The sequence below is a fragment of the Octodon degus genome, unplaced genomic scaffold, assembly GCF_000260255.1.
Source record: "Octodon degus isolate 3935 unplaced genomic scaffold, OctDeg1.0 scaffold00151, whole genome shotgun sequence".
Taxonomy (NCBI): Eukaryota; Metazoa; Chordata; class Mammalia; order Rodentia; family Octodontidae; genus Octodon; species Octodon degus.
The window spans coordinates 3,210,822-3,219,315 of NW_004524727.1; the positions used below are offsets into that span (position 1 = coordinate 3,210,822).

The 8,494-nt window shown below is 38.8% G+C and overlaps 1 pseudogene; it reads left to right on the forward strand.

The window, feature by feature from the left end:
• Nucleotides 1-267: 267 nt before the first annotated feature.
• LOC101586987 lies at nucleotides 268-2,213 on the forward strand (annotated as a pseudogene).
• Nucleotides 2,214-8,494: the final 6,281 nt, after the last annotated feature.

The following is an 8,494-nucleotide window of genomic DNA, read 5'->3' on the forward strand; positions in this document are numbered from 1 at the left end:
AAAGTCAAATTATAAGCTGGACTGGAATTCATGTAGATTATACCTGCTCAGTCACCTCTTCATGTCAAGCTTCAAGCAAAGGAACTGAAAACAGAGATGGTAATTTTGACCTCAGCTCTTTGGAAGAGAGGTGACAGGACTTAAAGCACGTGCAATTTATCCAGGTTATTCTTCAAAACCTGATCTAGCTCATTGAAAGCACCAGTAGGTGAGGGGCTTATTGTGTGCCATCTTTGCTAGCACAGCCAGGCCTATACACAAGCAACCATGTAGGAGGGACCTGCAGTTGGCATTGATCTTGGCACTATCTACTTCTTTGTGTGTGTCTTCTGGCATGGAAAATGGGGAATATTACCAATGATCAGGGAAATCAAACAACTCTAAGCTATGTCGCTTTCACTGACACTGAACAACTGATTGGAGATGCTGCAAAAAAAATCAAGTGGCTATGAACCCCACCAACACAGTTTTCGATGCTAAGCATTTGATTGGATATAGATTTGATGATACTGTTGTCCAGTCTGATATGAACCACTGGCCCTTCATGGTGGTGAGTGATGCAGGCAAGCCCAAGGTTCAAGTAGAATACAAAGGAGAGTCAAGGAGCTTCTACCCAGAGGAGGTGTCTTCTGTGGTGCTGACAAAGATGAAAGAGATAGCAGAAACTTATCTAGGGAAGACTGTTACCAATACTGTGGTCAATATGCCAGTTTACTTTAATGACTCTCAGTGTCAGGCAACCAAAGATGTTGTAACTATTGGTGGTCTTTTTTTTTTCTTTTTTTGGTGGTCTTAATATACTTAGAATTATCAGCAAATCAATATCTGCTGCTATTGCTTATGACTTAGACAAAAAAGGCTGGAGCTGAAAGAAATGTGCTGAGTTTTGATTTAGGAGGTGGCACTTTGATGTGTCAGTCCTCACTATTGAAGATGGAATCTTTGAAGTGAAATTTACAGCTGGAGACACCCACTTAGGTGGAGAAGATTTTGACAATCAAATGGTCAGTCATTTTATTGCTGAACTCAAGCACAAACACAAGATGGACATCAGTGAGAACAAAAGAGCTGTCCACTGTCTTCATATTGCATGTGAGCGAGCTAAGTGAACCCTCTCTTCCAGCACACAGGCAGTATTGAGATTGATTCCCTCTATGAAGGAATTGACTTCCATATCTCCATTACTCATGCTTGGTTTGAAGGGGTGAATGCTGACCTGTTCCATGGCACTCTGGACCCTGTGAAGAAGGCTCTTTGAGATGCTAAACTGGACAAATCTCATATCCATGACTTGTCCTGGTGGTGGTTCTACCCATATCCCCAAAGTCCAGAAACTTCTGCAGGACTTATTCAATGGAAAAGAATTGAATAAGAGCATCAATCCTGATGAGGCTGTTGCTTATGTTGCAACTGTTCAGGCAGTCATTTTATCTGGAGACAAGTCTGAAAATGTCCAAGATTTGCTGCTGTTGGATGTCATTCCTCTTTCTCTTGGCTAAGTGCAATAAAACCATTCCTACCAAGCAACCCCAGACCTTCACTACCTATTCGGACAACCAGCCTGGTATGCTCATTCAGGTATACAAATGTGAGCATGCCATAACCAAGGATAACAACCTGCTTGGGAAGTTTGAACTCACAGGCATACCTCCTGCACCCCATGGTGTTCCTCAGATTGCAGTAACCTTTGATATTGATGCCAATGGCATCCTCAATGGTTCTGCAGTTGATAAAAGTACAGAAAAAGAGGACAAGATTACCATTACTAACCATATGGGCCATTTGAGCAAGGAGGACATAGAGCATATGGTCCAGGAAGCAGAGAAGTACAAAGCTGAAGATGAGAAGTAAAGGGTCAAAGTGTCCTCCAAGAATTCATTGGAGTCCTATGCCTTCAATATGAAAGCAACTGTTAAAGATGAGAAACTCCAACGCAAGATTAAAGATAAACAGAAGATTCTTGACAAGTGTAATGAAATCATTAACTGGCTGGATAAGAATCAGAATGCTGAGAAATAAGAATTTGAACATCAGCAGAACGAACTTGAGAAAGTCTGCAATCACATGATCACCCAGAGTGCAGGTGGCTGCCTAGAGTGTTGCCTGGGCCTTCCCTGGTGGAGGAGCTCCTCCCTCTGGTGGTGCTTCCTTGGGACCCACCATTGAAGAGGTTGATTAAGCCAACCTTAAATATAAATATAGCATTTTTCCACAACCAATAAAATTGAAGGATCTAAATTTGTACCAAATTCTGTGGCAGTTATTAAAGTAGAGCTGCCATAGTAAAGTACTGGACATTCTCAATACTTGAATAATGGCACATGTATACAGGGAAACTTAGCATGGCACGTTAAGCACTGTACTATAAGTGAAAATGCAAAGTCTTCAATAAAAATATTTAAATTGGCAAAAAAAACCTCATCTCCACAGTTGGATTGTGAATGCAGAGGATTTATCTCCTTTTTTTTTTGAGATAACAGAAGGAAAGCAGGGGTTTGAAGAAAATCCACAGCTTCCTTTCATGTTCCACAAGCATAAGAGATCTTTGGCCTATGTTTTAGCATCTTCTTGTAGCTGGAACAAAAACTGTCAGCCACAACTCAAAGAAGAGAGGTTGATGTGAGCTCACAGTTTCAGTCTGTGGTCAGCTTCAAGGCTGAAATGGTGGCAGCAGGACCTCGTGGAAGCAAACATGCTCAACCCATGGTGGCCAGAAGGCAGAGAGTGCAGGAGCCAGGGAGGAGGACACACCCAGGTCATTCTGAACAGCTCCAGCTCACAGTGCATTCAGGGATGGATTCCCTGACACTGCCCCCATGATCCAATACCTTTCCAGAACCACTCAATGAGCACAGGCGTTTCATGGGTACAGTGTAGATCTTAACCAATATAGCTTGCTTCTCTCTAGTAGCTTTTATCCTAAGGACAACAGGATCCTTCCTGCTACTTATTTTAGATCTGTTGAGGTGGAAGTGGGTATAGCACCACATGAAGGTCCTAACAACATCCCTGAAACTGGTACACAAGAAATCTGCCTTCTACCCTTGTGTAATACTTGGCTGTGCTGTTGCCTAGATTCTGGCCATTTTCCCTGGCCAGCTGTGGCATGAAGACTCTGGAGCCATTAGGAGTACCTTTAATACAGACTTCCCTCTACCAATCCAATAAAGAAATGAAAAGAAATAGTATTGAAAGCTTTCATCTTATAGAAATGATATGCACTTTTGGAGACAGGTATCCTTTCCCTGATTTTAAAATCACATAATATGTAGAGACATGGAAGTAGCATGTGGCATTCCAAAAATGCTTAAAACTCTTAAGGGATTGCTTCAAATATTTTCAAAAGAAAACAAAGAAATGGGATACTTTTATTGTATGCCTTTTTATGTCATCTGTTTTACTTTAATATTCTTCTTCTCAGTAAATTCTATTTCCTGATGATATTGGTGCTTATTGGCTAAAGTATTCTCATGACAATCTATGAGCCTCTTGAAAGACAGGTGATTCCCTGCTTACCTTGTGATCCCCACAGTGTCTGAAATCAGTGAGGTGTGTGACATACGTGTGTTAAATTGAAATGAGTCAAAGACATTTAAAGACATTATAGCCAATGAAATAAATGCAAAACATTAATCTAATGTTTACAAGTATGTTGTTCTTCTTTAATAGATGAGTTAGAAGATTTTTGTCAATGTTTTATTTTTATTGTTGGAACACTTCAATTTAAAGAACTACGGCCATGAAGAATGGGAAACTGTGAATCATTTGCTTGAGGAGAAAAGCCTACAATTTCCACTTACTATTCAGTCTCAAGAAGTACACCAAATACCTATGAAATTTTGCCTAAAAGATGACTGAACTAATATTCTGGTACCTAGCATCAGCGTTCTAAAAATACCAAGTGAAATCCATTGATGTCATATTCATTACCTCTGGTGCTTCACAATAAATGAATAGGATTTTAATATTTTTAATTCTCCTCTATACTTTGCCTTAAATCAATGATTCTTTTAGCCAGGGATCTATAAAAATGCTTTCCATGGAGAATATTTTGAAATATTTCCAAATGGCCACAGTAAGAAACTATGATTCATCAGTATAAGAGAAAACACAAAGATACCAAGGTGTGCAAAATGAAGTGCAGAAGCAGGAGTCAGGTTAACTCATATTGTAAAAATATATATAAAATATATGCAAAAAGACAACTTAAAGGCTTTGAAGGACCAGCAAGAATTTCAATTCTCACTTTTAGAAAATAACTAATAAATAGCTCTTGTTAACCTTTTTATGTGTTTATGTTGTTGTTGTTTTTGCAGTACTAAGGATTGAATCCAGAACCTTCACACTGAGTTACATTCTGGTCTTTTTTTCCTGTAATAAAATTATTTTGAAACAGGAACTCATTAAGTTGCTAATTTATATAAACTTGAGCTCGAACTTGTGATCCTCCTGCCTCAGCCTTATAGAATAAATAAGACAGAACATCCAAATTACAGTTATGCACCACAAGCTTGGCTCAACATGTTTCTTTGAAGAATCTTAGAATGTCATACGACAGTTTGGAGATGATGAAAATATGGTCTTTTTATGTGGATATTTTATCTTGATATCTAAAGCTTTTTTGATTAAAATTTTCATGTGACAGTTATTATTTTCACATAATGATTAATCTTGACCTTTCTAGCCATTGAATTTTTATCTTAATTAATTTCTGGAATTGTTAAGGAAAAGTGGTCTTATTTTAGATATTGTATAAAGAAATCAGCATAGCTGTATATCTTATAGACTATATTTATGAGCAAAGAAATTTGAATTTCACTTATTTTTTATGTAGTACAAGAAATTTATCATTTTTACCCTTTCATATTGTTACATAACTGGATTGTTACATAACTGGATCTTAGCTTTTGTTTTGCAGCTGGTATGCATTTTTTTAGTGCATGGTTGGTTTACAGAATAGTGATATTCATTTTGGGAAATGGTGTAATATATATATATATATATATATATATATATATGAGATTTTTTAACAAGATATTTAAACCAAGGTATCCACAAGCCACCAAGGTACACTGTATGACTCCTTCAAATATTACTGGAAATAGTTTTAAGAAGTAAGTTATTTGGGGCCTGAGAAAAGTCATGAATCATAACTACTTAAGAACAGGTTATAAAACATGACATCCTGTTACAATTCCATCCTGGAACGAGTGAAAGTCATTCCTCTGTGATTAAGCATAAAGTAAGAGTAAGAGTTGAATGAAGCTGTGTTTTGGTATATGTTGCGAAGTTTGCAAAGCTGGGTCGGAGGGGATCACAGAAGGAGAGACAGAAAGAGCAGCAGTCAGGCCACGTTCCTCGCCATAATCCACCACAAACTGAGATGACGAGTGGCTTCAGCTGCTACGTGTGCAGCAAGCCTGACTGCGCACTCTTCCTTTCTCCCTGCTGTATTCAGCATGGAGCACTCACCTCCTTATTCCACAAACTTACTCCCGCTCTTCTTAACATAAATTTCCAGATTTGAAATAAGATTATTTAAAAGAAGCCAGAAATATAGTGTGTATTTAGACTTTCATTTTTTTTCAGTGTAATTTTTGCATCATAATTTTCAAGTAGATTCAGTTTATAATTCAGCAAAGTATCAATGAACTATTAAATGTAATTTAAATAGTTCTTCCAGCTGACAGCAAACCCAAATATATGAAATTAATAGCTCGTACATCCTAGGAATCTACGGTACATTAACAGCAACACATGTGCTTATAGAAAATGTTGTTGGAAGGCATTGGGAAATTACTCCAGTGAGCATAGATGTAACTATAATTACAAATTATAATAACACTAGCTCCTTTGGGGTACAAAAAAACTCTTTTTGGAGATTTTTTTCCCTTTGATTTCAATCTGCGCTTAAAGTGTTTCATTTAGAGGCAAAACAGAAGAAGAGAATGCTTTATCAATAATAAACAAGGAAATAAATTATAAGAAATACTTATAGCTAAATAACCAGATGTATAATTACCAACAGAGAAATTTAGACAAGAATAACTCTGTACTCACAGTCAATAGGTTTTAATCAGCAGTAGATTGATGATGAAATTTGAGTAGTGGATGAACTGATACATCAGAAATTATTGGCAAGTCAAATATTATTTTAAGACAATCTGTATGTTCTGCTGAGATAGAGCACTAAGCAGGAAGGGAAGGAAGGAAGATAGGAAGGAAGGGAGAGAGGGAGGGAAGGTGGGAGGGAGGGAGGAAAGAAGTACCCCCACTACAGGAGAATTATGAAAAATGAAGCTGTGCTGATAAGGTCTTTAGTAAAATGTTCAGGTATGTGAAGATCAAATAAAATAGTTTAGGAATTATTAGCACGATGAGAGTCTGTTAGGAAGCCAAGACGATTTGCATGGTCAGGGACATTTCAAACCATTGTGTCATTAGAGGACTCTTACACAGGTGAAATACTGTGCTTGGTGATTTTACTGTAGGATCCTACAGGGTCACTTGTAGCTCCTAATCCAGCTTCATCCTCTGTCTCCTAAAAGGAAATGGTAAAGCCTGGCACTGGATTCTGCCAACATAACCTAGTCATTTATGTAAATACACACACATTCATGTATAATATATGACTAGTAATGTACTACATTTGCATTATTTATAACTTCTGCAAGAGCATCTGAACCCTGATAAGCTTTCCAGAGTGTTTGCTGCATGCCCGTTCTCTGTGGGTATGAAAAATTTCGCTTGGAAATTCTGCCTCTCCATGTTGCAGCAGTGCACAGCAAGTTCATTCCCTGCTTTCCCCTCTTGCTGCTCAAGTTATCAAGGGTGCTACCTACCATGCTCCTCAATTTCCACTTCTCTTAGCCCATGTTGTATTAGAGTACAGGGAATAGAGTGTGGTTACAAAAGGATTTTTACTTAACACCTGCAACATAAAAAGTAGGAACGGAAATGGTGACCGTCTCTGAGATCTCATGATAATAGTGCAGCCTTCCCTTCTCACAGGCAGGCTCTTTCACATTAGGTGGATCATTTCCTTTAACCTGAAAATGAGAGAGTCATAATTATTGTAGCAGAGATACAAAACATGAAGTGATACATGCAGAGATGTATGGAATACACTTCTGCCTCCAGGCCAGGCTGTACTCAGCATTCTGAGGTGGTTATTTTGATGAACAGATGCAAACATGTGGAAATTGGGTATTTCTCATTTGGGGAGAAACTCAGAATTAGTAGCAGAGGCAGACATGGAAACAAACAATTATAAAATAGAGAACATAGGACTGAACCTCATAGAAAGAGGAAGCTGAATTCTGGGGTATCAATCAAGAAAAAAAGTTTCTCATGTTCAAGTGATATTATTTTTGTATTTAGGAAAGATCCTACCAAACTAGGAGTGAAAGGGGGAATTTCCAAGGAAAATAGAGAGGAAGATCCAACTTTCAGAAAATCCACTAAATTATCAGTGGCAGACAAAGTAGATGGGTCAGCAAACCTGGCCTGTGAGGGAGGGGCCTCAAGAAAATTTTTGGATAAGATCAGATTTTCCTTGTGGCCATCATTTTTCATACCACACTCTTGCTGCCAACAGTATTCAATGTGGGGTGCTGAGCCAGGATGACATTCCAGCAGAAGAGCCAGGTGGAGTCCCAAATTTCTCACAACTGTGGGAACAGGAGCCCAATATTTATTTGAGAGCAAAAAGTTGTTATCGTGTGCCTAAGTGCTATAATCTGGTGTGTTTCCCCAAATTTATGTGTCCGTGTCTCTCCAAAGTGATGATGTAAGGAGATACGGTCTTGGAGCAACTTTATGAGAGGCATGATAAAATGCTCCCTCCTCTTCTTCACCATGTGAGGACACAGCAAAAAGATGACCACCAGTCAGCCATGTGGAATGTGGCTCTGGCTGCATCCATCTTGATCTCAGGCATCCTCAGTTTTAGAAGTATGCCCCAATGGATGGAGATGGCAGAGCAGTGGTGGGGGCTCCATGAAGATGTTGAGGACAGACAGGCACCAAGCAGGAGCAACTGTGTCAGGCTGGTAGCTTCAAGGGCTCAAAGCAGAACTAAAGACAAGGGTAACTGTAATATGCATACTTAGTATCTCCAGGGACTAGGTGCTGATGTTGGCATGCTGGGGAGTTCTGCTGGTTTAGCCTGAGGGTTGATTTCCAACTGAGGAACATGTCTTACTGCAGGAAGAACCCACCAAGAGCACATTGTCTTCTCTCTCAGGACTCTGAAGACATATAGACTTTCAAAACATAATCTGTGCTGAAGTTTTTGAACAGGTGATCAAAATCATTAGCTATATAAAGTAAATTTCTTCAGGAGCTCTTTTTGCTTTTGCCACAAATTTCTCTATTCTCAAACAGGTGAGTCATTAGATGAGTCTTGCTGGTTGTAGCAGTTTGTTGTGTGTGAAGCTACTCTTCCAGCCTGAGTAGATGAGGCACAAGGGCTGATCAGAAAGTATGACATGTA